We start from the raw sequence: 27,984 nt of genomic DNA, 5'->3' as shown, positions 1-27,984 counted from the left end.
GGTCAGAGAGAGAGAGGGAGAAAAAGCATCCCAAGTAGACTCCATGCTGTCAGCACACAGCCCAACGCAGGGCTCAATCCCACAAACCATGAGATCATGACCTGAACTGAAATCGAGAGTCAGACATTTAACTGACTGAGCCACCCAGGCACCCATAGGACACTAAAATTCTTAAATTAAACCACATTTTCCTTTTAGGTTTCAGGTGTCCAATCTTATCCCTTTCTCCTCCCTCTGTTTTCCATAAGAAAATCAGAAGAAGAAAAAAACTTTTTAAAAGCCTTTTAAATTATATAGTTATACAAGAAATAATAAATATGCTCTTATTAATAAAAGATTTTACAGAAAAGGTGAAAGTCCTCCTTGATATGTTTCCTCAAGTTCAGTCTTTCTGTCTTCTCTATAGGAAACCACTGTATAAATTTGATTTTTTTTCCTTCCTTTTTCTATGCATTAATGTCCACAGATATGGAGAAAATAAAATTTTCAATTTTTTTTATGTTTTTTAATTTATTTTTGAGAGAAACAGAGAGCTAGAAGAGGAAGGGCAGAAAGAGAGGGAGACACAGAATCCGAAGCAGGCTCCAGGCTCTGTGCTATCAGCACAGAGCCCCATGCAGGGCTTAAACTCATGAACCATGAGATCATGACCTAAGCCTAAGTCTGATGTTTAACCGACCACAAGGTACAACTATATATCTCTCTGTTGTTTATTATCTTCAATATAACATTCATTTGTTTTGATCCCTGTAGGAGGTGGTGGGGGGAGAAAATAATCTTTAAATCTTCTCAATGTGGAATAACTGGGTCTACAATACCAGAGTATATCAAATGATTTCAGTGGTCTCCTTCCTAAAGCAGGTGTGAAAACTATGTTCATACACTTTCCATGTTTCTTCGATATTTATATTTTCTTGGCATATATTTCAATATTAATCATAGCAAGTCAAAAAAGAAAACAACCTCAGCAATTGCAGTACATTAAACCACAAGGGAGAGCAAGTAGATTTAGGCATGCAGAGTGTCTCTGAAGCAAAAACAATTAGCCAGAAAGATCCCTTAGGAATAAATAGATTTTTCTGAGGGGTAAACAACTCTCCTGAGAATGGGTTTCTCACAGATACCCTTCCTTCAGAGGTGAATGAGACCTCAGAGCCTTGTCTCTTCCTCATTGCCTTCACTTGATGTAAGTACAGATGCATCAGAGAGACTGTGGATATGTATTAATGTTAGATGATTTATGTGGGCTCATTCTGCAATAAGAAATTTGGCTTCATTAAAGGAAGTATTCCTAAAATGAAATTATAAGAACAACCATGTAAACATAAGATGCTGGGAATTGCTTTTGATTTAAGAATCTACTACTGGAAAGGTCCTATTCTCATAGAGTTTTCAGCAAAGGTTAGAAATAAAAATTAGAAATTCTTCACAATTTACTGAATCTCAATTCTTTTTTTTTTCAAGTTTATTTATTTATTTTGAGAGAGAGAAAGTTTCAAGCAGACTCTGCGCTGTAAGCACCAAAACCAACCTGAGCCAAAACCAAGAGTTGGATGCTGAACTGACTGAGCCACCCAGGTACCCCTTGAAACTCAATTCTGAAAAAATTCATAAACAGCAAAATTTTGAAAATACAAAAATCCAGAGCATGTGTCAGTTTAAAATCTGGCTGGGATTCCTTAGATAAGATAAAATATCTAAAATGTATTGTTCATAGTGCTAGACATAGGGAGTCTGAATAGCCCCCAAACTGAATGAGTCATCAATGTAGAATTCTGCCATAAAAAGTAAGTACAGTATAATTTCTTTAAGCAAAAACACAGAATATGGCATATCTAGAGTCATATGCCCAAATCCAATGTTGAATTTCAAAGAAGTAAATACTTTGTCCAAAAATAATACAGATTCGTTATTAGTAAGGCTTGAAATTTTAGTTCTTTTTCCTACAGTAGGGATGATGCTGGTCCATTCAGAATAACATACTGTAATATTCTTAAAGAGATTAAGACATTCAAGCCAGATTGAAAATGAAGAGATGCATTTGAAGTCAATTAACTTAGGTTAAATAGGTCAGCAGTGGCTATGAAAATGAGCAGCACTAATAGAAGTATCCATAGCTCAAATCCATGATTCCAGGAGGCATCATTATCCAACATGCATGATTCATTTTACCAGTGGTCTTAATAATTTAGCATGTAAGAAAATAATAGCTTTCCATTTCCCCTCGCTGTTGATAAGGAAATAAGTTTTAAATAAAGCAACAAAAATCAGGAAGTGAAAAAACAAATTTATCAAATATCAAGTGTTTGATGCCCTAATACATATGCATTTATAGTAGTGTTTAGAACCAAGGAACAATGACAGTGCACGTCTATGGAAAGAGGAAAAAACCCATGAATATTTGAAATTTTAGTAATTTACATGCATATGTAACAAAAGTTTATTTTTTAATGTTATTCTATAAATTTCACCACATCAAGAAGAATTGATATGTAGCATAGTAGAATTGTAACCAATTTTAAATTTACATACATGGAATTCAAATCCTAGCTTTTCCACTGTGTGAAATATTATAATTTGTTTATCTCTCTAATTTTTACATTCCTGGGATGAAAAATTAGGATATTATAAGCAAATTGATTTTTAAATTAATTAAGATAATCTACATAAAGCACAAAATTCATGCAAAGCCTGACACATTTTGGGATTTTATAAATGATAGATCTTAACTACTTTCAAAGTAACTATGTTACCTCCAATTTACCAATGAGAAAATAGCATCAAACATTCTAAATTAAGGATTCAGATAAAGGGGAACCCTCTTAAAAGGTTGGTGGGGATGCAAACTGGTGCAGCCACTCTGGAAAACAGTATGGAGGTGCCTCAAAAAGTTAAAAATAGAACTACCAACAATCCAGCAATTGCACTACTAGATATTTACCCAAGGGATACAAAAATACTGATTCGAAGGGATATATGCACCCTGATGTTTATAGCACATTATCAACAAAAGCCAAATTATGGAAAGAGTCCAAAGGTCCATCAACTGATGAATGGCTAAAGATGTGGAATGTATATACAATGGAATATTACACAGCCATAAAAAAGAATGAAATCTTGACATTTGCAATAAAATGAATGGAGCTAGAAGGTATTATGCTAAGTGAAATAAGTCAGTCAGAGAAAGACAAATACCATATGATTTCACTCATATGTGGAATTTAAAAAACAAAACAAACAGACATAGGGAACAAAATAAAGGAAAACCAAGAAACAGACTCTTAACTGTAGATAACAAAATAATGATTACCAGAGGGGTAGAGGCTCGGGGGATGAGTTAAATAGGTGATGGGGATTAAGGAGTGCCTTTGTTGTGAGAAGCACTGTGTGATGTGTGGAAGTGTTGAATCACTATACACCTGAAACTAATAGTACACTGTATGTTTACTAACTGTAATTTAAACAAAAACTTGAGGGGTGCCTGAGTGGCTCAGTCAGTTAAGCATCCCATTAGGCTCAGGTTCATGATCTCGCAGTCTGTGAGTTCAAGCCTCACATCGGGCTCTGTGCTGACAGCTCAGAGACTGGAGCCTTCTTCAGATTCTGTCTCTGTCTCATGCTCTGCCTCTCTCATGCTCTGCCTTGCTCGTGCTTGCTCTCTTGCACTCTCTCTCAAAAATAAATAAACATTAAAAAAATTTTAATGAAAACTTGAAAAAAACATTCTAAGTCCTATGATTCCAGAATTTTTCTTCCATTATCATTTCCCTCCTCTTTCATACTCTAGAGAAACAGAACAAATAGGAGATGGTAGGTAGGTAGGTAGGGATTTATTATGAAGAATTGGTTCACACAATTATGGAGGCTAAGAAATCCCACAGTCTGCCATTTGTAAGATGGAGATCCTGGAAAGCCAATGGTGTAGTACCAATCCAAGTCTGAAGGCTCCTGAAAACTAGAAGCACCGATGGTGTAAATCCCAGCCCAAGGGCAGAAGACCCATGTCCCAGCTCGGCAGTCAGGCAGAGAGAAAGAACTCCTCCTTCCTCTGCTTTTTCATTCTATTCAGGCCTTCAACTAACTGAATGAGGCCCACCCACAGTGGGAAGGGTAATCTGCTATACTCAATCTACTGACTGACTCAAACATTATCCCTTCACAGACATACCCAGAAATAACGTTTAATCAGATATATGGGGTGGCCCAGTCAAGTTGACACATAAAATCAACCATCACACACCACACACACACCTGAATCCATTTCTTGATACCTCTACTTAGAATTCAGATCTCGATCTAGACATCATTATTTACTGGAAACAATTCCTTATTCCTCACAATGAGTTTGTTGTCTTTATGTGCTCTCATAGCATTCTAGATTTACTCTTTATACTCTAATTCCATGTTACTTGTCTGTGTTCCCTTGTCAACTAAGTGTTTTCATGATCAGAGACATCATTACACTTAGCATTTAATTTCCTGTTTCTCATCCAAGGTACATGGGAAATATATTTTTTTCTGAATGACTGAATCTTCAGTATTTTTGCTTAGTAAAGTTACTGTTTTGACAAGTAGTACTGGAAGCTCATTCCTGCACTGTTTCTGGATCATTCCATGCTTCTTAAAGGAGCATCTTATAAATTCCCTCTAGTTTTCAGAAGATATAAGTGTATCTTATGTATGGCACACAGATCAAATGTAGTTCTCAAATATAATAACATTTCAACCATTTGAACACAACCATGTGTTTGCTCTTAGTTTTCTCTTCTCCTGGCTGATTCTAAACTTTATAATTTCTGACTATTCTTTTTTTTTTTAAACAGCCATCTCTTCAATTCATCTTAACAGGAATAAGACTAATAAAATTAAGCAGTTGCTTTTAGGCAAGTAGAAGAACAGAAATTAAAATATCTCTAAGGTACATTCCAATTCAATAATTCTAGGATTCTACATTACTCTAAAATGTTATAAATGAAGGCATTTCATTTATAAGTCTCTTCTTAGAAGAGACTTTGAAAATAAAAATAATATGTCTTCTTGAACCCTACTGCTGCTACTTTCCTGACAATGGAAATATTAACCTTCTTGAGTATTTATTTTATTTAAATTAAATCTGCTAAAATTTGTATTGATGATTCCAGCCATCAGGGAATCTTTTTTATTTTTCTCTTTTTAGGCTTATTTATTTATTTTGAGAGAGAGAGAGAGAGAGAGAGAGAGAGAGAGAGAGAGAGAGAATTCCAAGCAAGCTCTATTGTCAGTGTGGAGCCCGACAGGGGCCTTGAACCCATGAACCATGAGATCATGACCTGAGCAGTGAGCAAGAGTCGGACGCTTAACCAATTGAGCCACCCAGGCGCTCCAGGAGATTGTTTTTCTAGTAATTTCTCTATCTTCTATATAGACCTTTAAAATGTTTGTCATAAATTATCTGATAAAAGGATTTTTTTTTGAATGATGCCAGAGAACTGAGAAATTTATTTCATTTCGCTTAATACACTTTTGGGTCAAATTATTATGAAACATGAATCATCTTATAATCAGGATAGTAACTATTCCATAATGCCTATATTACATACTTAAAATTTCTGCATAGGGCCCTTTCCATAATATCTCAAATATTTAGGATATTAAGTAATGCCCACAAGCTTATTTCTGTGATTTTTTTTAAAGCTGCAATTGCGTGGAATAAGAAAACAATAGGGGCGCCTGGGTCGCTTAGTCGGTTGGGCATCCGAATTCGGCTCAGGTCATGATCTCACAGTTCGTGAGTTCGAGCCCTGCGTCAGGCTCTGTGCTGACAGCTCAGAGCCTGGAGCCTGCTTTGGATTCTGTGTCTCCCTCTCTCTCTGCCCCTCCCCCGCTCATGCTCGCTCTCTCTCTCTCTCTCTCTCTCAAAAATAAACATTAAAAAAATTTAAAAAAAACAATAATGGAAATTATCTAATTCCATTAACCTTAATATTAACATTAAATGACAAGACCAAAGACATGTGCCTATTTTGTGAATTAACCCAAACTGAGCAGCCTCAGATGTAATATGTGTTGGAATCTCAGTAACTTGTGAGAGCAGGAATAAAAGTTGAGACTAGATAGTAATAGTAGCTAGAGATTTAAAAATGAGTAGCCAGAGATTTATTTATTTAAAATTTATTTATTTAAAAATAAATAGCCACGGATAAGATCCACTGACCAAGAAATACAACAGGTATTAACAAGAGGTGTCACAAACTAAGATTTGGAGCCAGAATGTTTCAATAACTAAGGAGGTAAAATTGTGTAGGTATAACACAGCTGTAGGAGTATATTCTCCAAATCAGGTAGTTGGAGACTTCATGGTTCCAAATGTTCATGAAGGACCAACAGGATTCCAGCCAACGACTAGGACTAAGAGGAAAGTCACCAGTTTCTGAGAAGCCAAAGAGAAGAAAATTTAGGGTATTCAGAGCACCACCATACTGGCTTAGTGAAGCTCTTAGCAAGACTTTCCAGTACATTAAGGGGACTAGATCACAAGAGTTAAGTCAATACAGGAAAGAAGAAAGGAAGGAGAAGAAAACTTACCCAGGACCTCATCTACAAAATAGTAAGTTTCATTTCAGATGCTACCTATTGGTGGAGCTGAAAGCTCAAATGTGTGTTTGCTTTCATGAAGACACCCTCTGTAAATATACTCTTCTGAGGCTATATGTAAGTAACAGATGGCAATGATCGCAACAACACTAAGCTGGCCTCTGTACATGCAGTTCAATCTTAGCTTTGAAATTGAATACAGTTGTCTTTGAAAGAGACTAACTGCTGACAATGATGCTACAGAAAATTTTCTTTAACAATTATGTGTCAACACTACAGTAATAACAGATAAGAAAATAAAAAATCAATATTAGAAATCTAACCTCAGATTAGAAGCAACCTTAACAAGCCAGGGATAAGATCCATTGATGAAGAAATAATGAATAGGTTATTTTGACGTATAAAATTATTTCCTGAAAAGACTATATGTCTTTAAACTGTATGACAAATTCCATGATAATGCACTAAAATAAAAACACTCAAAGATATGTATATTTTATTAAGTAATAAATCTTACTTTTAAAAACTAATATTACTTTGAGAAATCCATTAAATCCTTGACATTTTCAGATTATCTTGCTACAATTCTCTATGCAGGAAGTACAGAGAAGGGGGAAAGAAAATGCTTAGAGTTAAAGAAGAAGACAAGAAAAAGTACTTCTGAGATTAAAAAAAAATTCCTATTCTCTTTTGTGAATTAGGAAATATGAATCATGGAGGGGAAGCTCAATAAAGCAAAAAGAAAAGAAATAACTGAGAAGCAAAAAGGAGGGGATGAAGTCCTAGGAGTAATCTGCAATTTGATTTCTCAACTACAGTTAATAGAAATCACAATTAAATTGCTGAATGGTGTTTTCATTTCTCCTTCTAGGGTATTTTATTTCAAAAGAATTATTCTTCCATAGTAATGATGTCATCCTTTCCTAACATCACTTCAACTTCTCTATTCTTTTTCCTGACGGGAAAACATCTCCAGGTCTTGAAGCTACCCACACCTGGACCTTCATCCTCTTCTGCTATCTGTACATGACTTCCCTCTCTGGGAATGCTTTAATCCTGTTTTTCACCATCACCAAGTCAAGTCTCCATGCACCTATGTACCATTTCCTCTCTATGCTCTCAACCACTGACTTGGGCTTGTATATTTCAACGCTGGTCACTATGTTGGGTATATTCTGGTTCAGTGCAAGACAAATCAGTTTCCATGCCTGTGTTGCCCAGACATTCTTCATTCAACTCTTTACCGTCATGGAGTCCTCAGTGCTCCTGGCAATGGCCTTTGACCACTTCGTTGCCATTTGTAACCCACTGAGCTATGCTGCCATCTTAACTGATTCCAGAATTGTCAAAGTATGGTTTGCCATCCTTGTCAGGGTAACAGTGATCCTAGTGCCTCTGGTCCTACTTCTTAAACGTTTATCCTTCTGCCAAAGCCATGTGCTTCCTCATTCTTATTGTTTCCATCCTGAAATAATCTGGCTTCATGTTCTGACAATAAGATCAACAGTGTTTTAGGACTTACCCCCCTTGTAGTTACTGTGGGAGTGGACTCCACCTTTATTTTTCTCTCCTATATTCTGATTATTAAGACTATCCTAAACATTGCTTCCCTAGAGGACTGGCATAAAGCCTTTAGCACTTGTATTTCCCACATAGGTGCTGTGGCCATCTTCTACATTCCTCTCATTAGCTTGTGTTTTGTCCATAGGTTTGGGAAAAAGGCGCCTCCTTATGTTACACATTCTTATGGTTAATGTGTGTTTGCTTCTTCCACCAGTGATGAATCCTATTATTTACAGTGTAAAAAACAAGCAGATCCGTAGGGCCATTAAAAAAGTCCTCTTTCCCAAGTGATTTGAGGTTTGACTCTAATACCTTTTTAATAAAATCTACTCCTTAGCTATCATTTCCAAGACCTAGTGTTTAATCAGTATGCTTTCATTAGTGACCTGAAACCAAAAAAACTAGAAAGTTGGGTAGGATGGGTAGGAGATGCAATTTGAAAGAAATTTATTTTTTATCTTCAATAGAACTATTACTAATCTACTCTTTAAAAATAAGCAATAAAATGTCTTAATATTATGGGTACAATATAATATCCCAATAATATCCTAATATTATGGGATATATATATATATGTATATGTTTATTTATTTATTCTGGGGGGGGAGGGAGAGGGAGAGAGAGACAGAGAGAGAGAGAGAGAGAGAGAGAGAGAGAGAGAGAATCCCAAGCACGCTCCACACTGTCAGCACCGAGCCTGATATGGGGCTCAAACTCATGAACCATGAGATCATGACCTGAGCCAAAATGAAGAGTCAGATGCTCAACCGACTGAGCCATCCAGGTGCACCTGGGTATTATATATATTAATATAAATTTCTGAAAGCATGAATGAAAATAGGTAACATGAATGCTTTGCCCATTATTTGCCTCCAAAATTATACTTAAAACTGTAACATATCTTTCTGTCTCATTTTGTTTTTTTAAAGTATACATAATAAAAAGTTATTAAGTTTTGCTTAATCTTCAATTAAACCCTGCTATTATCCTTTTTTTATATTTTTAAAAAATGTTTATCTATTTATTTTGTGAGAGAGAGAGAGAGAGAGAGAGAAAGAGAACGAGCAGGGGAGGGGCAGAGAGAGAGAGAGAGAGAGAGAGAATTTCAAGCAGGCTCCACACCATCAGCACAGAGCCCAACACGGGGCTTGATCTCACAAACCATGAGATCATGACCTCAGCTGAAATCAAGAGTCCAACGCTTAACTGACTGAGCCACCATGCACCCCTATCTATTATTCTTATATATAATTTAACCACCATTGATTCATTCTTTCATTTACTGGTGTCTCCTATTGCCAGACACTGCACAATATGATAGGGTGGCAGAGACAAACAACAAGATATTATCATAATTAGTGAAATATGTAGATATAAAGCAACCAATCAAAATCTGATGTACTATGTGATATGTGACAATATGTAAGCAAAATGATTAATAGAATGTGTAAGAATAATATATTCTTAGCAATGTTGTTGCTATTTTCCAAGCGGGGAAGATCAAGATACCATCAAAATGTGCTCTTCAAACTGTAAAGTCAAGGGGTACCTGGGTAGCTCAGTCAGTTAAGCCTCTGACTCTTGACTTTGGCTCAAGTCATGATCTCACAGTGGTGGGATCAAGCCCCCTGTGGGGTTCCACACAGAGCTTGGAGCCTGCTTGGGTCTCTCTCTCTCTCCCTTTCTCTCTGCCCCCCCCCAACTCATGTTTCCTCTCAATAAATAAATACATAAACAAACAAACAAACATTTTTTTTTTAATTTTTTTTTTCAACGTTTATTTATTTTTGGGACAGAGAGAGACAGAGCATGAACGGGGGAGGGGCAGAGAGAGAGGGAGACACAGAATCGGAAACAGGCTCCAGGCTCTGAGCCATCAGCCCAGAGCCCAACGCGGGGCTCGAACTCCCGGACTGCGAGATCCTGACCTGGCTGAAGTCGGACGCTTAACCGACTGCGCCACCCAGGCGCCCCCAAACAAACATTTTTTAAAAAAACTATAAACTAAAGAACTGGAAAGATCCAAGCCCAGCACTGGGCTGCACACTGGGCAGGAAGCCTATTACAAAAAAAAAAAAAAAAAAAGGAAAGAATGGTAACATGAGGAAATCTGTGGATAGTTTCCCCAGGGAAACAATCATAAATCATGAAAATTATATATAGACATGGGTATAAACATTTAAATTCTCTGAAAATTGCCCTAAGTGCATACAGCTGAAGAACTGTTCAAGAAAATCTATTAAATTACTGTAAGAACAGTGGGAGTCTGTGGCCCTTGAATAGGAGCCAGCATTTGCCCCTCCCTTCCCCCACAGTACAGCATATTGATAGCTCCACTCCGTGTAGCTAAGGACATAGGGCTTCCTTCCCCAGCCCCAGCCCCACCCCCATCTTCACCAGTTGTCAGTCTAAGGCTACGATATCTCCTGGAAAGGGCAGACCACCATATTCCTCATTCTTTTCACCTCAGCTCCAACTGTGGAAGCTAAATTCCAGGTGAATGCAGTCAAGAGGTCAGTGGCTGTCTTCATGCACTCAGCCATAGTCATACTGCAGAAGCTCTATCCCAGGCATGGCAGCCAGAGAATACTGGGGCCTCAATCACTCTTTCCCTAGCTCTATTATAAGGAACAGGATTCACGACAAGAGAGGCAAACTGAATAGGCCATATTCTATCCTGCCTATCTATGCATGTAAATCAGGGGATTAACTCCAAGAGAAATGGGCCACAATGGAATTAAATTATAAATGAGTAACAAAAATTTGTAAATTCACAAATACTAGAAAATTAAACAATATACTCCTAAAAATAATGGGCCAAAAAAGAAATCACGAAAGGATTTAGAAAGTACTTTGAGATGAATGAAAATAAAGACATGACATACCAAAATTGTGAGGTGAAGCTAAAGATTGCTTAGAGGAAAATTTATAGCCATAATGCCTACATTGAAAAAGAAAGTATCTCAAATCAATTACCTAGCCATACACTTTAAAATGCTGGGGGAAAAGAGCAAACTGACTTTAAATCAAGCAAAAAGAAGATGGGTGCCTGGGTGGCCCGGTCAGTTAAGCGTCTGACTTTGGCTCAGGCAATGATCTCGTGGTTTGTAAGCTCAAACCCTGCATCTGGCTCTGTTCTGACAGCTCAGAGCCTGGAGCCTGCTTCAGATTCTGTGTCTACCTCACTCTCTGCCCCTCCCTGCTTGCACTTTGTCTATCTCTCTAAAAAATAAATAAACGTTAAAAAATTAAAAGCAAAAAGAAGAAAATAATAATGATTAAGCTAGTGGAAATTAATTAAATAGAGAATTAAAAAACAATATATAAAATCAACAAAACCAAAAGTTGGTTCTTTGATAATCATGAGTCAGTAATTTTTAAATTTCCAAAGAAGAAAAACCCAGATCTAGATGAATTCACCGGTTAATTAACCAAACACCTAAAGAAAAATTAATGTTAATTTTTCAAAAATTCTTTCAGAAAATGGAAGAGGAGAGAACACATCCAACTCATTCTATTGGTGCCATTTTACCCTGATGTCAAAATCAAAGACATCACAGGAAAGAATATTAAAAACCAACATATCTTGTGAATAGAGATGCAAATATCCTCAATAAAATATTATCAAACCAAATTCAGCAACATATAGAAAAGATTATATACTATAACCAAGGGGGATTCATCCCAGAAATGCAAGGTTTATTTAAAGTTGGGGGGAAAAAAAGAAAAAAATATACATATACTTACACTAAAACAATAGAATAACAGACAAAAACAAAATGATCATCTCAATATATGAATAGATGCAGGAAAAACTTTTGACAAAATTGAACATCATTTATGGTAAAAGAACTCAAAAATTAGGAAGAAAAGTTACTTTCTCATTTGATAAACAGATATCTGTGAAAAGTTCAAGTAACATTATACTTAATGGTGACAGACTGAATGCTTTACCCTAAAATGATGAACAAAACAAGGATGTCCATTCTTACCAATTTATTCAACATTCTATTGGAAATTCTAGCCAGGTCAGTTTGAAAAGGCAATAAAATAAAAGCTATCTGGATTATAAAGGAGGAATTAAAACTATTTCTATTTGTAGATGATCTGATTTTTTTGTATAGAAGATCCTAAGAAACCTATTAAAAACTATTAAAACTAATAATAAATGACTTACGCAAAGTTACAGAATACAAGATCAAAATATAAAAAATTAATTGTATTTTTATACACTAGCAATGAACAAATCCAAAACTGAAATTAAGAAAAAGTTCCATTTACAATATCATCAAAAACAATAAATATACATGGAAATAAATTTACTCAAGGAGGGGTAAGACTTGCACACTGAGAACATTGTACACAGAAACACTGCTCAAAGAAGTAAAAGAAGTCCTAAATAAATGGAAAGATATGCTATGTTTATGGATTGACTACTTAATATGGTTACTAAGGCTATACTCTCAAATTAATATATAATGTAATATAATCCCTATCAAAATTCAAATTTCTTTGCTTAAACTGACAAGCTAGTCCCAAAATACATATGGAAATTTGAAGCACCAAATAGCCAAAACCATCTCGAAAAAGAACAAAATTGTGGGATTTACACTTAACAATTTCTAATTTCACTACATGACTATAATAATATACACAATGTAGTACTGACATAGGATAGACATATAGATCCACGGAATAGAATTGAGGATACAAAAATAAATCCTCACATTTCTTGACCATTGTTTTTTTTTTTAATTTTTTAATTTTATTTAAATACAAGTTAATTAACATATATTGTAATAATGATTTCAGGAAAATTTAGTGATTCATCACTTACATATAACATAGAGTGCTCATCACAACAAGTGGCCTCCTTAATGCCCATCACCCATTTAGCCCATCCTCCCACCCAACACCCCTCCAGCAACCCTGTTTGTTTTCTTTATTTAAGAGTCTCTTATGGTTTGCCTCTCTCTCTCTTTTTATTTTATTTTCCCTTCCCTTCCCCTATGATCCACTTTGTTTCTTAAATTCCACGTGAATGAAATCATATATTTGTCTTTCTCTGAGTGACTTATTTTGCTTAACATAGTACACCTTAGGTCCATCCACATTGTTGCAAATGGTAAGATTTCATTCTTTTTGATGGCTGAGTAATATTCCATTGTATATATATCACCTCTTCTTTATCCATTCATCAGTCTATGGACATTTGGGCTCTTTCCATAATTTGGCTATTGCTTTTTTTTTTAAATATATTTTTTTGTCAAGTTAGCTTAGCTAACATACAGTCTATATAGTGTGAACTAACTAGAGTTTAAATAAAAACTTGAAATAAAAAAATATTATGCTAATTGAAAAGAGTCAGTAACAAAGGCTACACATCATATGATTCAGTATATATGAAAGGTCTCAAACAGGCAAATTTACAGAGACAGAAGTAGATTAGTGGTTGCATTAGGCTGGGTGGGATGGAAGGTACTGAGATAAGACTGTAGGTAGGGTGTTCCATTTGTGAATTATAAAAATGATCTAAAATTTACTGTGATGATAATGGCAAAACTCTGAGAATGCACTAAAAATCATTAAACCTTTACATATTAAATGAATAGGTTGTACTGTATGTGAATTTTTATCAGTAAAACTGTTATGTTTAAAAAAAAAGAAAGAAAATGGGGTGCCTGGGTGACTCAGTCAGTTAAGTGTCCGACTTCAGCTCAGGTCACGATCTCGCGGTCCGTGAGTTCAAGCCCCACGTTGGGCTCTGGGCTGATGGCTCAGAGCCTGGAGCCTGATTCCTATTCTGTGTCCCTCTCTCTCTGCCTCTCCCCCGTTCATGCTCTGTCCCTCTCTCTGTCTCAAAAATAAATAAACGTTAAAAAAAATTTAAAAAAAAGAAAGAAAGGAAGAAGATTGGAGATTGCATAAGGAAGCTGGAGAGAGCACACGTGTCCAAACTACTCTCACCTAGAAAAAGGAGAAAATATGTTTGAATAAAGATGAAATTAATAGAAACACTGGTATATAAATAGAAGTATAATCAGTGATCTAAGTGATCTGTAAATTTCAGGAATCCATGAAAGATAGAACAAAGATAAAATGACACTGAAAGATGAAACCACAGCTCAAAATATGTGTAAGAGAATACAGGAAGTCTATACTAAAGAATGCCCCAATCTCTGGGGTGTTTGATTGAAGAATTACATTGAAATATTCAGTCATTTTACTACTGTCCCACTAGCCCCAATCTGGCCCTCATTGTGCCATATTTTAGGAGACAGACTAATTTGCCTAAGGGTAGAAAAAATAAATATGATTAGTTCTGCCACTGAGGCAGGTCTGTACTTTTTAACTCTGAGGCAACGTCCAGGAGAAACAGAGAATCCATATGTTCAGATGAAGAGGTAGTCATGTATTATCCCTCCCTGCCCATGACAGGATATATCATCCCTTCCTCTTAATACTGGAGGCGATCAGCCTATAGTAGATAAACTATACCCATGAAAATACGAACAGAAAATATTCAATTCATAGAAGACTACACAGTGAAGAATCCTTAAAGGCATTATTTCAGATGGCTATGAGTTGACAGAAAATAGTCACATGTATACACAAACTACACTACACACACACGCACACACACACACACATTAGATTTAGTAATAGAATATTAAATCCAGAATATTTTTTTGAAATGTCCTCACATAAGGGGTGCCTGGGTGGCTCAGTTGGTTGAGCGCCTGACTCCGGCTCAGGTCATGATCTCGCAGTTCTTGCGTTCAAGCCCCACATCGGGATCTGTGCTGACAGCTCAGAGCCTGGAGCCTGCTTCAGATTCTGTGTCTCCCTCTCTCTCTGCCCTTTCCCCATTCATGCTCTGTCTCTCTCTGTCTCTCAAAAATGAATAAACATTTAAAAAAAACACAAATGTCCTCACATTAGAGTTATACACATAACATATCTTCTCTTATGCCCTAGACACATAAATGTGTGGGGTGGGGAAGAGAGAGCAAAGCTACTGACATCTGTCTGCATATGTTAGGGTAAGGCCGGACCACAGCCTCATTTCTTAACCAGCCATAGTCCTTAGGCCCATGAATACTTACATATTTCATCTCCATTCAGAAGGAATATACACAAATAAGCTAACGCTCTAATAGAAAATACATAGAAATGTCTGAGGATCTTCTTGATGGTCAAGAAAAGTTCAGTGTCAGCTAGGCTGCACCTAATTATATGTGGAAAGAGATGGAGAGAGAAGCAGAGTCAGGGTGCATGCCTCTAGAACCCAAAGTGGACATTGTGTATTCTTCTTATGCTTGGGGAGCAAGACACAATGCTCTCCTTTGTGGTGAAGGAAACATCATAGCATATCCCAGAACACTGGACCACTAAAGTTGTACTGATGTGGTGGGCCTCTGCATCTTTGTAGGCTTGCCGGCCACCCTCTGGAATGTACGTCTTGTCCATCCCACATGACTAGCACAGTTTCATCATTTCATCGCTATAATGGACAATGTGATGCTCTATGGGATATCCTACTGCTCCAGGTCTCTTCAGACTATTATGAGAGTGGTCTGGAGAGACATCATATCCCTGGATTAAGACAATGAATGTGAGCACAATAGTGGATTCTACCACCTTCTCTCCAAAGAACATAGATATTGATAATCATCCACAGACATGAGTAACTTTGTAGGAGTCCAGGAGTCCAGTGGAGAAGTTCCTGCACATCATTGGAGCCAAAAATCTGGAAACAGATTCATTGGAGAAGATAGAAACAATTTCATCTTACCTGCATCACACTACCCCATGATGGCACAACTCAGTGCCAAGAGAGATGCCATCTTCCACAGGGGAAAGTAAAAGGATAGTGAGGGAGCACCCAGCTTCTCCATCTTTGTAGGATACTGCCAAAGAGGCCCATGTATTTCTCAACCCACACAGAACAGTGATGTGATCTGCATGACTTAGGGACAGGGAGAGGCTGGGAGCACTGCAGCCAAGGTTTGGAACTCCTAGAAGGGATACAGATCCTATTAACCACTTTGTGGACTCCATCATGAGACCTTCCCACAAATCAGTGGGGATGTCTCACCTCAGACCCCTTACTGACCTATGGGCACTCTCAATACTTCACACACCTCACCAAACACCCTATGTGACTAGCTCCCTGTATGCATCCCCATGGGTAGAGAGTATGAGTTTTTGCAGATGGCCAGTAAGCACATGCAGAAAGCTGGATGATCTCTGTGGGATTGGGAGAAAGCACAAAAAATTGAACTAGGAGCACCATCCTAGAGAAAGCAAATGAGAGGCTTGCAGTACCCAGCCTACCTCTGCAGGATCAAGAGAAGTCATACAATCTTGGGGCTCTTGGATGTTTCATTTGGTGGAACATGAAACAGTTGGTCTCAGGGTTGTAAGGTCTAGCCCCATGTTGAACAAGGAGTCTACTTAAAAATTAAAGAAGGCAAAAAGACAAATGTTGAGAAAATAGAGAAGGCATACAATCTTTTTTTATGTTTATTTATTTGTTTTTTGAGAGAGAGAGGGAGAGAGCACATGCAAGTGAGGGAGGGCAGAAAGGGAGGGAGAAAGCAAATCCCAAGCAGGCTCTGAGTTGCCAGACTCAGAAAGACATGAGGTTTGACCTCAGGAATGGTGAGATCATGATCTGAGCCAAAATCACTAGTCAGAGGCTTAACCAACTAAGCCACCCAGGCACCCCAAGAAAGCATACAATCTTAAGAATCACTTCCCTCCCAAAGGAAACAAAATATTTGAGCAGAAGCATCCATGCAAAAGATCTGAGTTGCCTCAGAATCCCTAACAAGGCTGACAGGTAATTGTGTTAAGATTTGTTTTGTGACCTAACATATGATTGATCTCAGAAAATGTTCCCTGTCTTTCAGAAGAAAATGTATTTTGATGCTGTTGGAAAAAAAAAATTCTTTATACGTCAGATAGGTCCATTTGGTCTAATAAATAGTTCAAGTCCAATGTTTCCTGTATGCCAGCTAGCTACATTTCAGATTATATGCAAAAGTATGTGGTGAACCATGGAAGCACTTACTATAGTTACTAGATACTGTTGTCATGACCAACAGTCCAGATTACAGCAACTAAGAAAACCCCTGTAATGGCTATATCAAACCTAACTATATGCGTATTAATTATATGCGTATTAATTATATGCGTATTAATTAATTATATGCATATTGATATAATTATATATTTAATTAATATATAATATATACAATTAATATAATTATATGCATATTACCTCACTGTGCTGGCTATGAATAATACTGTATCTTAGCTCTAAAACCACAATTCTTGAGGAGATCCTGGGAAGATGGCGGTGTAGGAGGACACTGGGCTCACCATGCGCCCTGCTGATCGCTAAGATTCCACCTACACCTGCCTAAATAACCCAGAAAACCGCCAGAAGACTAGCAGAACAGAGTCTCCGGAGCCAAGCGCAGATGAGAGGCCCACAGAAGAGGGTAGGAAGGGCGGCGAGGCAGTGCATGCTACACGAACTGGCAGGAGGGAGCCGGGGTGGAGGGGCGGCCTGCCGGCCAAGCATAGCCTCCGAGTCTCGCTTACAAAAGCGGAGCCGGCCAGATGGAGTGTGTTCCGACAGCAAGCGGAACTTGACATCTGGAAGGTTATAAGCTAACAGCTCTGCTCAGAAAACAGGAGGGCTGGAGGACAACGGGAGGGAGAATTGTTGAGCCCTGGACAACAGAGCTCAGCTTGGTGGGGAACAAAGGTGCTCGCCAGCGCCATCTCCCTCGCCCATCCCCCAGCCAAAATCCCAAAGGGAACCATGTCCTGCCAGGGAATTTGCTTGCACTGCCAAACACCCAAGGCTGTGCTTCTGCGGATCCATCCCTCTCGCAGTGGGTCTGACTCCCTCCTGGTGCCACAGGGCCCCTCCGGAAGCGGATCTCCGAAGGAAAAGCGAGCTGAGCCTGCCCCTCCTCCCCGCCCCCCTCCGCACCTTGCCGATCCACACCAGCTAATACGCCAGATCCCCAGCACCACAAGCCTGGCAGTGTGCAAGTAGCCCAGATGCCCCACGCCACCCCACAGTGAATCCAGGACTTAGGAGAGGAGAAGAGAAGACACACACGGGTCTGACTGTGGCCCCAGTGGTGGGCTTGGGGCAGACATCAGGTCTGACTGCGGCCCCACCCAAGGTATTCAAGACAGCACAGGGAAAGTGCCCCGAGTCCTGCACCACTCCAGGGACTATCCAAAATGACGAAATGGAAGAATTCCCCTCAAAAGAATCTCCAGGAAATAACAGCTAAAGAACTGATTAAAAAGGATTTAAACAATATAACAGAAAGTGAATTTAGAATAATAGTCATGAAATTAATCGCTGGGCTTGAAAACAGTATACAGGACAGCAGAGAATCTATTGCTACAGAGATCAAGAGACTAAGGAACAGTCAGGAGGAGATTTAAAAATGCTATAAACGAGCTGCAAAATAAAATGGAAACAACCATGGCTTGGACTGAAGAGGCAGAGGAGAGAATAGGTGAACTAGAAGATAAAATTATGGAAAAAGAGGAAGCTGAGAAAAAAAGAGATAAAAAAATGCAGGAGTATGAGGGGAAAATTAGAGAACTAAGTGATGCACTCAAGAGAAATAATCTATGCATAATTGGTATTCCAGAGGAGGAAGAGAGAGGGAAAGGTGCTAAAGATATACTTGACGAAATCATAGCTGAGAACTTCCCAGACCTGGGGAAGGAAAAAGGCATTGAAATCCCTGAGGCACAGAGAACTCCCTTCAGATGTAACTTGAATCGACCTTCTGCACGACATATCATAGTGAAACTGGCAATATACAAGGATAAAGAGAAAATTCTGAAAGCAGCTAGGGATAAACACGCTCTAATATATAAAGGGAGACCTATAAGACTCATGACTGATCTTTCTACTGAAACTAGGCAGGCCAGAGAGGAATGGCAGGAGATCTTCAATGTGATGAACAGAAAAATATGCAGCCAGAATCCTTTATCCAGCAAGTCTGTCATTGAGAAGAGAGGGAGAGATAAAGGTCTTCCCAAACAAACAAAAACTGAAGGAATTTGTCACCACTAAGCCAGCCCTACAAGAGATCCTAAGGGGGACCCTGTGAGACAGAGTACCAGAGACATCGCTACGAGAATAAAACCTACAGACATCACAATGACTCTAAACTCATATCTTTCTATAATAATACTGAATGTAAATGGACTAAATGCACCAACCAAAAGACATAGGGTATCAGAATGGATAAAAAAACAAGACCCATCTATTTGCTGTCTACAAGAGACTCATTTTAGACCTGAGGACACCTTCAGATTGAAAGTGAGGGGATGGAGAACTATTTATCATGCCACTGGAAGTCAAAAGAAAGCTGGAGTAGTCATACTTAGATCAACTAGACTTTATATTAAAGGCTGTAAAAAGAGATGAAGAAGGGCATTATATAATAATTACAGGGTCTATCCATCAGGAAGAGCTAACAATTATAAATTTCTATGTGCCGAATACAGGAGCCCCCAAATATATAAAACAATTACTCACAAACACAAGCAACCTTATTGATAAGAATGTGGTAATTGCAGGGGACTTTAATACCACCCTTACAACAATGGATAGATCATCTAGACACAGGATCAATAAAGAAACAAGGGCCCTGAATGAGACATTGGATCAGATGGACTTGACAGATATATTTAGAACTCTGCATCCCAAAGCAACAGAATATACTTTCTTCTCCAGTACGCACAGAACATTCTCCAGCATAGGTCACATACTGGGTCACAAAACAGCCCTTTATAAGTATACAAGAATTGAGATCATACCATGCACACTTTCAGACCACAATGCTATGAAGCTTGAAATCAACCACAGGAAAAAGTCTGGAAAACCTGCAAAAGCATGGAGGTTTAAGAACACCCTATTAAAGAATGAATTGGTCAACCAGGCAATTAGAGAAGAAATTTAAAAAAATATGGAAACAAATGAAAATGAAAATACAACAATCCAAACGCTTTGGGATGCAGTGAAGGCAGTCCTGAGAGGAAAATACATTGCAATCCAGGCCTATCTCAAGAAACAAGAAAAATCCTAAATACAAAATCTAACAAAACACCTAAAGGAAATAGAATCAGAAAAACAAAGACACCCCAAACCCAGAAGAAGAAGAGAAATAATAAAGATTAGAGCAGAAATAGACAATATAGATTCTAAAAAAAAACTGTAGAGCCAATCAACAAAACCAAGACTTGGTTTTTTGAAAAAATAAACAAAATTGATAAACCTCTAGCCAGGCTTCTCAAAAAGAAAAGGGAGATGACCCAAATAGATAAAATCATGAATTAAAATGGAATTATTACAACCAATCCCTCAGAGATACAAACAACTATCAGGGAATACTATGAAAAATTATATGCCAACAAACTGGACAACCTGGAAAAAATGGACAAACTCCTAAACACCCACACTCTTCCAAAACTCAATCAGGAGGAAATAGAAAGCTTGAACAGACCCATAACCAGCAAAGAAATTGAATCAGTCATCAAAAATCTCCCAACAAATAAGAGTCCAGGACCAGATGGCTTCCCAGGGGAGTTCTACCAGATGTTTAAAGCAGAGATAATACCTATCCTTCTCAAGCTATTCCAAGAAATAGAAAGGGAAGGAAAACTTCTAGACTCATTCTATGAAGCCAGTATTACTTTGATTCCTAAACCAGACAGAGACCCAGTAAAAAAAGAGAACTACAGGCCAATATCCCTGATGAATATGGATGCAAAAGTTCTCAATAAGATACTAGCAAATCGAATTCAACGGCATATAAAAAGAATTATTCACCATGATCAAGTGGGATTCATTCCTGGGATGCAGGGCTGGTTCAACATTCACAAATCAATCAGCGTGATACATCACATTAATAAAAGAAAAGATAAGAACCATATGATCCTGTCAATCGATGCAGAAAAGGCCTTTGACAAAATTCAGCACCCTTTCTTAATAAAAACCCTTGAGAAAGTCGGGATAGAAGGAACATACTTAAACACCATAAAAGCCATTTAGGAAAAGCCCACAGCTAACATCATCCTCAATGGGGAAAAAGTGAGAGCTTTTTCCCTGAGATCAGGAACACGACAGGGATGTCCACTCTCACTGCTGTTGTTTAACATAGTGTTGGAAGTTCTAGCATCAGCAATCAGACAACAAAAGGAAATCAAAGGCATCAAAATTGGCAAAGATGAAGTTAAGCTTCACTTTTTGCAGAAGACATGATATTATACATGGAAAATCCGATAGACTCCACCAAAAGTCTGCTAGAACTGATACATGAATTCAGCAAAGTTTCAGGATACAAAATCAATGTACAGAAATCAGTTGCATTCTTATACACTAATAATCAAGCAACAGAAAGACAAATAAATAAACTGATCCATTCACAATTGCATCAAGAAGCATAAAATACCTAGGAATAAATCTAACCAAAGATGTAAAGGATCTGTATGCTGAAAACTATAGAAAGTTTATGAAGGAAATTGAAGAAGGTATAAAGGAATGGAAAAACATTCCGTGCTCATGGGTTGGAAGAATAAATATTGTCAAAATGTCAATACTACCCAAAGCTATCTACACATTCAACGCAATCCCAATCAAAATTGTACCAGCATTCTTCTCGAAACTAGAACAAGCAATCCTAAAATTCGTATGGAACCACAAAAGGCCCTGAATAGCCAAAGTAATTTTGAAGAAGAAGACCAAAGCAGGAGGCATCACAATCCCAGACTTTAGCCTCTACTACAAAGCTGTCATCATCAAGACAGCATGGTATTGGCACAAAAACAGACACATAGACCAATGGGATAGAATAGAAACCCCAGAATTAGACCCACAAACGTATGGCCAACTAATCTTTGACAAAGCAGGAAAGAACATCCAATGGAAAAAACACAGTCTCTTTAACAAATGGTGCTGGGAGAACTGGACAGCAACATGCAGAAGGTTGAAACTAGACCACTTTGTCACACCATTCACAAAAATAAACTCAAAATGGACAAAGGACCTGAATGTGAGACAGGAAACCATCAAAACCCTAGAGGAGAAAGCAGGAAAAGACCTCTCTGACCTCAGCCACAGCAATTTCTTACTTGACACATCCCAAATGCAAGGGAATTAAAAGCAAAAATGAACTACTGGGACCTAATGAAGATAAAAAGCTTCTGCACAGCAAAGGAAACAACCAACAAAACTAAAAGGCAACCAACAGAATGGGAAAAGATATTTGCAAATGACATATCAGACAAAGGGCTAGTGTCCAAAATCTATAAAGAGCTCACCAAACTCCACACCCGAAAAACAAATAACCCAGTGAAGAAATGGGCAGAAGACATGAATAGACACTTCTCTGAAGAAGACATCTGGATGGCCAACAGGCACATGAAAAGATGCTCAACGTCACTCCTCATCAGGAGAAAACAAATCAAAACCAACTCAGACACCACCTTACACCAGTCAGAGAGGCCAAAATGAACAAATCAGGAGACTATAGATGCTGGCGAGGATGTGGAGAAATGGGAACCCTCTTGCACTGTGGTGGGAATGGAAATTGGTACAGCCACTCTGGAAAATAGTGTGGAGGTTCCTCAGAAAATTAAAAATAGACCTACCCTATGACACAGCAATAGCACTGCTAGGAATTTACCCAAGGGATACAGGAGTACTGATGCATAGGGGCACTTGTACCCCAATGTTTATAGCAGCACTCTCAACAATAGCCAATTTGTGGAAAGAGCCTAAATGTCCATCAACTGATGAATGGATAAAGAAATTGTGGTTTATATACACAATGGAGTACTACATGGCAATGAGAAAGAATGAAATATGGCCTTTTGTAGCAACATGGATGGAACTGGAGAGTGTTATGCTAAGTGAAATAAGCCACACAGAGAAAGACAGATACCCTATGTTTTCACTCTTATGTGGATCTTGAGAAACTTAACAGAAACCCATGGGGGAGGGGAAGAAAAAAAAAGAGGTTAGAGTGGGAGAGATCCAAAGCATGAGAGACTCTTAAAAACTGAAAACAAACTGAGGGTTGATGGGGGATGGGAGGGAGGGAAGGGTGGGTGATGGGTATTGAGGAGGGCACCTTTTGGGATGAGCACTGGGTGTTGTATGGAAACCAATTTGACAATATGCTTTATATATTGAAAAAAATAAAAATTAAATAAATAAATAGAAATTTAAAAAATAAATATAACTACAATTCTTTATACTCTGCTTTGATAATAAGGGTGGGAATCATGAAACACAATTATCATTTGCCAGCTGGTTCCCTGCTATGTTCTGTTAATTGGAATATGATAGAAGGAAACTGGAAGCTTAAAAGGATGAGTACCCCGGAATGTTTGCTTGTGATTCCTGTCAATGCCACACAACAACGCCGATATCACTGGTTCTTCCTTCTAGTTTTATTTCTTCCCAATACTCCAGCAATATCTCATCACGCTTCCTCAGAAGAAACAGAACCAGACATCAGTGGGGTGCGTCTCAGGGGTCTGAGTCTCAGGTCCATGAGGGGTCCTCCTCTGTGCTCCTGAAGCATGAGCTACAGCTATGAAGTGCCTCTTCACAGGGGTGTGAGTCTTGGATCTATGTGGTCTGTTCTCTTGGCTCCTGATGTACTACAATCAACAGGACAGCGCCTTTTCATAAGGGGTCTGAGTGTCAGTTCGGGGAAGACCTTCACCATGCTTCTAAGTTTTCAATACTTCAAACTCCTATCTTTGTTCTCACAGACATAAAGGTGGAAGTGATACCCTGCAGTTAGTATCTCTATTATTTTTGTATTCCCTTTGTGCCTTCAGTCCACCTATACTTGTTTATCTTGGATTAAATACTCCCAGTGTTAACCACTGGTATAACTTCTGTCTTCCTATCCAGAACATGATTATCATACCCACTTTAATCTTCCCTGAAGAGAAAGCCCAAACACAGCATCACAAATCCAAACAGATTAAAATATCTCTGCATCTGGTTCCTGGTACTCTTGAGATTATATTTGCCAAAAACAAAAACAGATTTATTAAGCATTAAGCATGACATTAGTACTTCTGAAAAAACCATACAGACTGAAGTTGAAGTAAGAAGAGTTATTTTTCATAGGATGTTTGTGCTATAAATATTTCCTGAAGATCTAGGAGAAAGTAAGAATATCTGACCAAAAAGTTCAGGTTACTGACAAAGCAATAAAACATGTATTGATGATAATACTAGCTATTATATTAAAGGTTATGGAAGTCAGAGGCAGAGAAAAAGTAAAATATTTGGAATGATTCCATAACCATGGGCAATGCCAATTTTATGCGCCAGATTTAGATAAAATTCAGTAACAAGCTATTGTTAACACACTTTTTATTCCCACCTTCTTATTTTTTTTTTAATGTTTATTTATTTTTGAGACAGAGAGAGACAGAGCATGAGCGGGGGAAGGTCACAGAGATGGAGACACAGAATCTGAAATAGGCTCCAGGCTCTGAGCTGTCAGCACAGAGCCCGACGTGGGGCTCGAACTCACCGACCGCAAGATCACGACCTGAGCTGAAGTCAGACACTTAACCGACTGAACCACCCAGGTGCCCCTCCCACCTTCTTCTTTAAAGCAAACAAAAAAAACAACTCCACATTTGAAATCCAAACTGGGTCATTCTGATTATCTCAGTAATTGAACATCTTTCATCTTAAATGAACAAATTTTAATATCATTGTGGCTGAGGAAATAATAGGTAGATAATTTTAGCCTAAATTTCTCTCTTAGCCCATGGTCTTCTTATTTAAAACTAAAGTGATCTTTTGGGATGTTGTTATCCCAAGCATGAGTCTCAGCATTTTAACTTCTATCAGTGGCATTTTACTCATCTATACAATAACAAAGAATAGAAAACATTGAAAAACCCATCTATTCTTTTGTTGCACTGGGATGGAGAACTTTCAGCACAGCTCTGCGTATCTGTTTGGTCTTCACACTGTAGATGATGGGGTTCAGCACAGGGGGATTAACAGGTAGGTATTGGCAACCAGGATATGTACATAAGGTGGGGCCCATTTCCAAATCTGTGAACAAAGGACAGACTAATCAATGGAATGTAGAATACAGCAACAGCCCCAATATGGGAGATACATGTGCTGAAGGCTTTCTTCCTCTCTTTCAAAGATGCAATGCTGAAGACAGTCTTAACGATTAACAAGTTAGAAAAAATAATGAAGACCGAGTCTACCCCAGCAGTGGTGATCAGGGCTGTGAACCCCACTGCGCTATTGATCCTGGTGTCTGTGCACGAGAGCTTCATCACGTCAGGGCAGAAGCAGTATGAGTGGTGGAGCACATGGCTGTGGCAAAAGGGCAATCGTTTAAGAAGCAACACCATAGGAGTCTGGATTAGTGCCCCCTGGTGATGATTGCTATTCCAATCTGTGCTATTTTAAGCTCAGTTAAGATAGAAGCATATCTAAGAGGATTAGAGATGGCCACAAAACGATCAAAGGCCATGGCCAACAGCACTGAGGACTCCATGACAATGTAAAGTTGAATGAAAAACATCTGTGACAGGCAGGCATTAAAGCTGATCTCCCTGGCATCAACCAGAATATACCCAACATGGTGACCAGGGTAGATATGGACAGGCCGAGGTCAGTGGTGGGCAGCATGGAGAGGAAATAATACATGGGTTCGTGGAGGCTGGGCTGAGTGACAATGGCAAAGAGAATCAGGCTGTTTCCAGAGAGGGTGGTTATGTAGAGAAAGCAGAAGGGAATGGAGATCCAGGTGTGGAAGACTTCCAGCCCAGAAACATCAGTTAGTAGGAAAATGATGGACATAGCTGTGGTATTCTGGAAAGTTGACATGTTGAACTCAAATTGACATGTTGACATGTTGAACTCGAATCTTATCATGAATAGCCTGCAATGATCAATTGCATTTCTTTATAATGAATTCAACCTGAAATTAATTATTTCACCAGGTAAACATTTATAAGAGATAGTATCTATATTATAGAAAGAGCTTATGAAGATTGGTTAAAAAATAAAGAAAACGAAGGCCACATCTAATAGAGAAGCAGAAAACAGGAAATGAACAATTATGTGAGGATATAGAATTTGTATATAAACAAATCTAGCAATGATCCATCTTATTTAAATTCAGTGCCTTTTAAGTGGATTGCACCCATCACTTACTTTATGTGGTAGGCAGTCAAGAAATATTTTTTGAGAGGCGCCTGGGTGGGTCATTTGGTTAAGTGGCCGACTTCAGCTCAGGTCATGATCTCACGGTCCGTGAGTTCAATCACATGTCAGGCTCTGTGCTGACAGCTCAGAGCCTAGAGCCTGCTTCAGATTGTGTCTCCCTCTCTCTGCCCCTCCCCCACTCACACTCAATCTCTCTCAAAAATATACATTAAAAAAAGTTTTTAAAAAAAGAAATATTTTTTGAAATGTATATGTTGTGTTGTATGAAATCTTAGATAAACAACAAACAGTATATACAGGGATTCTGATATAATAAATAAAGTAAGTTGGCTTCTGGGGACCAAAAAAAGGAATGCTCTCATCTCCTGGATACTTTCTTTCAATCAAGTTGAATATCTCCAAACATAAAAATAGCCAACATTTTTTGGGGGTGCCTGGGTGGCTCTGTCAGTTAAGCGGCCGACTTTGGCTCAGGTCATGATCTCATGGTCCATGAATTCAAGCCCTGTGTCGGGCTCTGTGCTGACAGTTCAGAGCCTAGAGCCTGCTTCGGATTCTGTGTCTCCCTCTCTCTGACCCTCCCCCATTCATGTTCTGTCTTTGTCTCAAAAATAAATAAACCCTAAAAAAAACTTAAAAAAAATAGCCTACATTTTTTGAGCCCCTACTATCTGTTAGTAATTGTGAAAATATTCTGTATGAACCTACAGTTTCTTTGCAATACCATAACTTGAACTGTACCTAATTAACTTTTGTACTACATACCTAGTGTAAGCCATCAAGACAATTACAAACAGAACTGTTTGAATATAGAGGGTCTCAAAGTAAGTACTGTGGACATTTTGATGTTACAAATTTTTATTTGGCATCCCAAATCAATTTTTTGGGCTGCATATTCTATTTTTTGATGCATTCAAGCATTGACTGATATATTTATTGGCTAAGATACCCACACGATAAGATATTAAATATGTGTGCCTGAACTTTCCATCCCTAAACTAATAATGATATGCATACTCCATAGAATTATTACAGGATTAAATTAGTTAATATATATGAAAAACTAAGGAGGGTACTTCACTGTGATGTAAAAGTTCAACAAATATTAGCTGTTATATTTTTTTAATTAAATTTAAAATATTATATAATCATTTCTTTTCCTTCCTTTCCCACATCTATTTGCATACCCCTCCCACTTATTCACAGGTCTTGTTTTCTGAGCTGAGACAAAAGGTGAAAATATTATCTGTCTGACTTGGGCAATGCCTACTGCTTAATATCTTCTTTATGTGGTCCCTTCTTCCTCCACAGCTATGATTTTTCTTCTACATTCTTTCCTGATTCAGAAGAAAAACTATTGCTCACTTCCAAAGACAACCCTACCATGTAAGCCCCTAAATGAATTCTGGATATTAGTATAGTTTAACATTAAATTACTGAGTGCATGTGGGGTCCCTGGGTGGCTCAGTGTGTTAAGTGACCGACTCTTGATTTTGGTTCAGGTCATGATCTCAGGGTCATGAGCCCAGCATGGAGCCTGTGTAAGATTTTCTCTCTCTCCTTCT

At 38.2% G+C, this 27,984-nt stretch overlaps 2 pseudogenes; one reads left to right on the top strand and one right to left on the bottom strand.

The window, feature by feature from the left end:
- Nucleotides 1-7,483: 7,483 nt before the first annotated feature.
- On the top strand, nucleotides 7,484-8,427 carry LOC122484243 (annotated as a pseudogene).
- Nucleotides 8,428-25,038: 16,611 nt separating this feature from the next.
- On the bottom strand, nucleotides 25,039-26,172 carry LOC122483427 (annotated as a pseudogene).
- Between the last annotated feature and the right edge of the window lie 1,812 nt (nucleotides 26,173-27,984).

Source organism: Prionailurus bengalensis, chromosome D1 (genome assembly GCF_016509475.1).
Source record: "Prionailurus bengalensis isolate Pbe53 chromosome D1, Fcat_Pben_1.1_paternal_pri, whole genome shotgun sequence".
NCBI classification, from domain to species: Eukaryota; Metazoa; Chordata; class Mammalia; order Carnivora; family Felidae; genus Prionailurus; species Prionailurus bengalensis.
The sequence above is the reverse complement of the archived record's forward strand: the minus strand, read 5'-3'. Positions and strand labels throughout refer to the sequence as shown.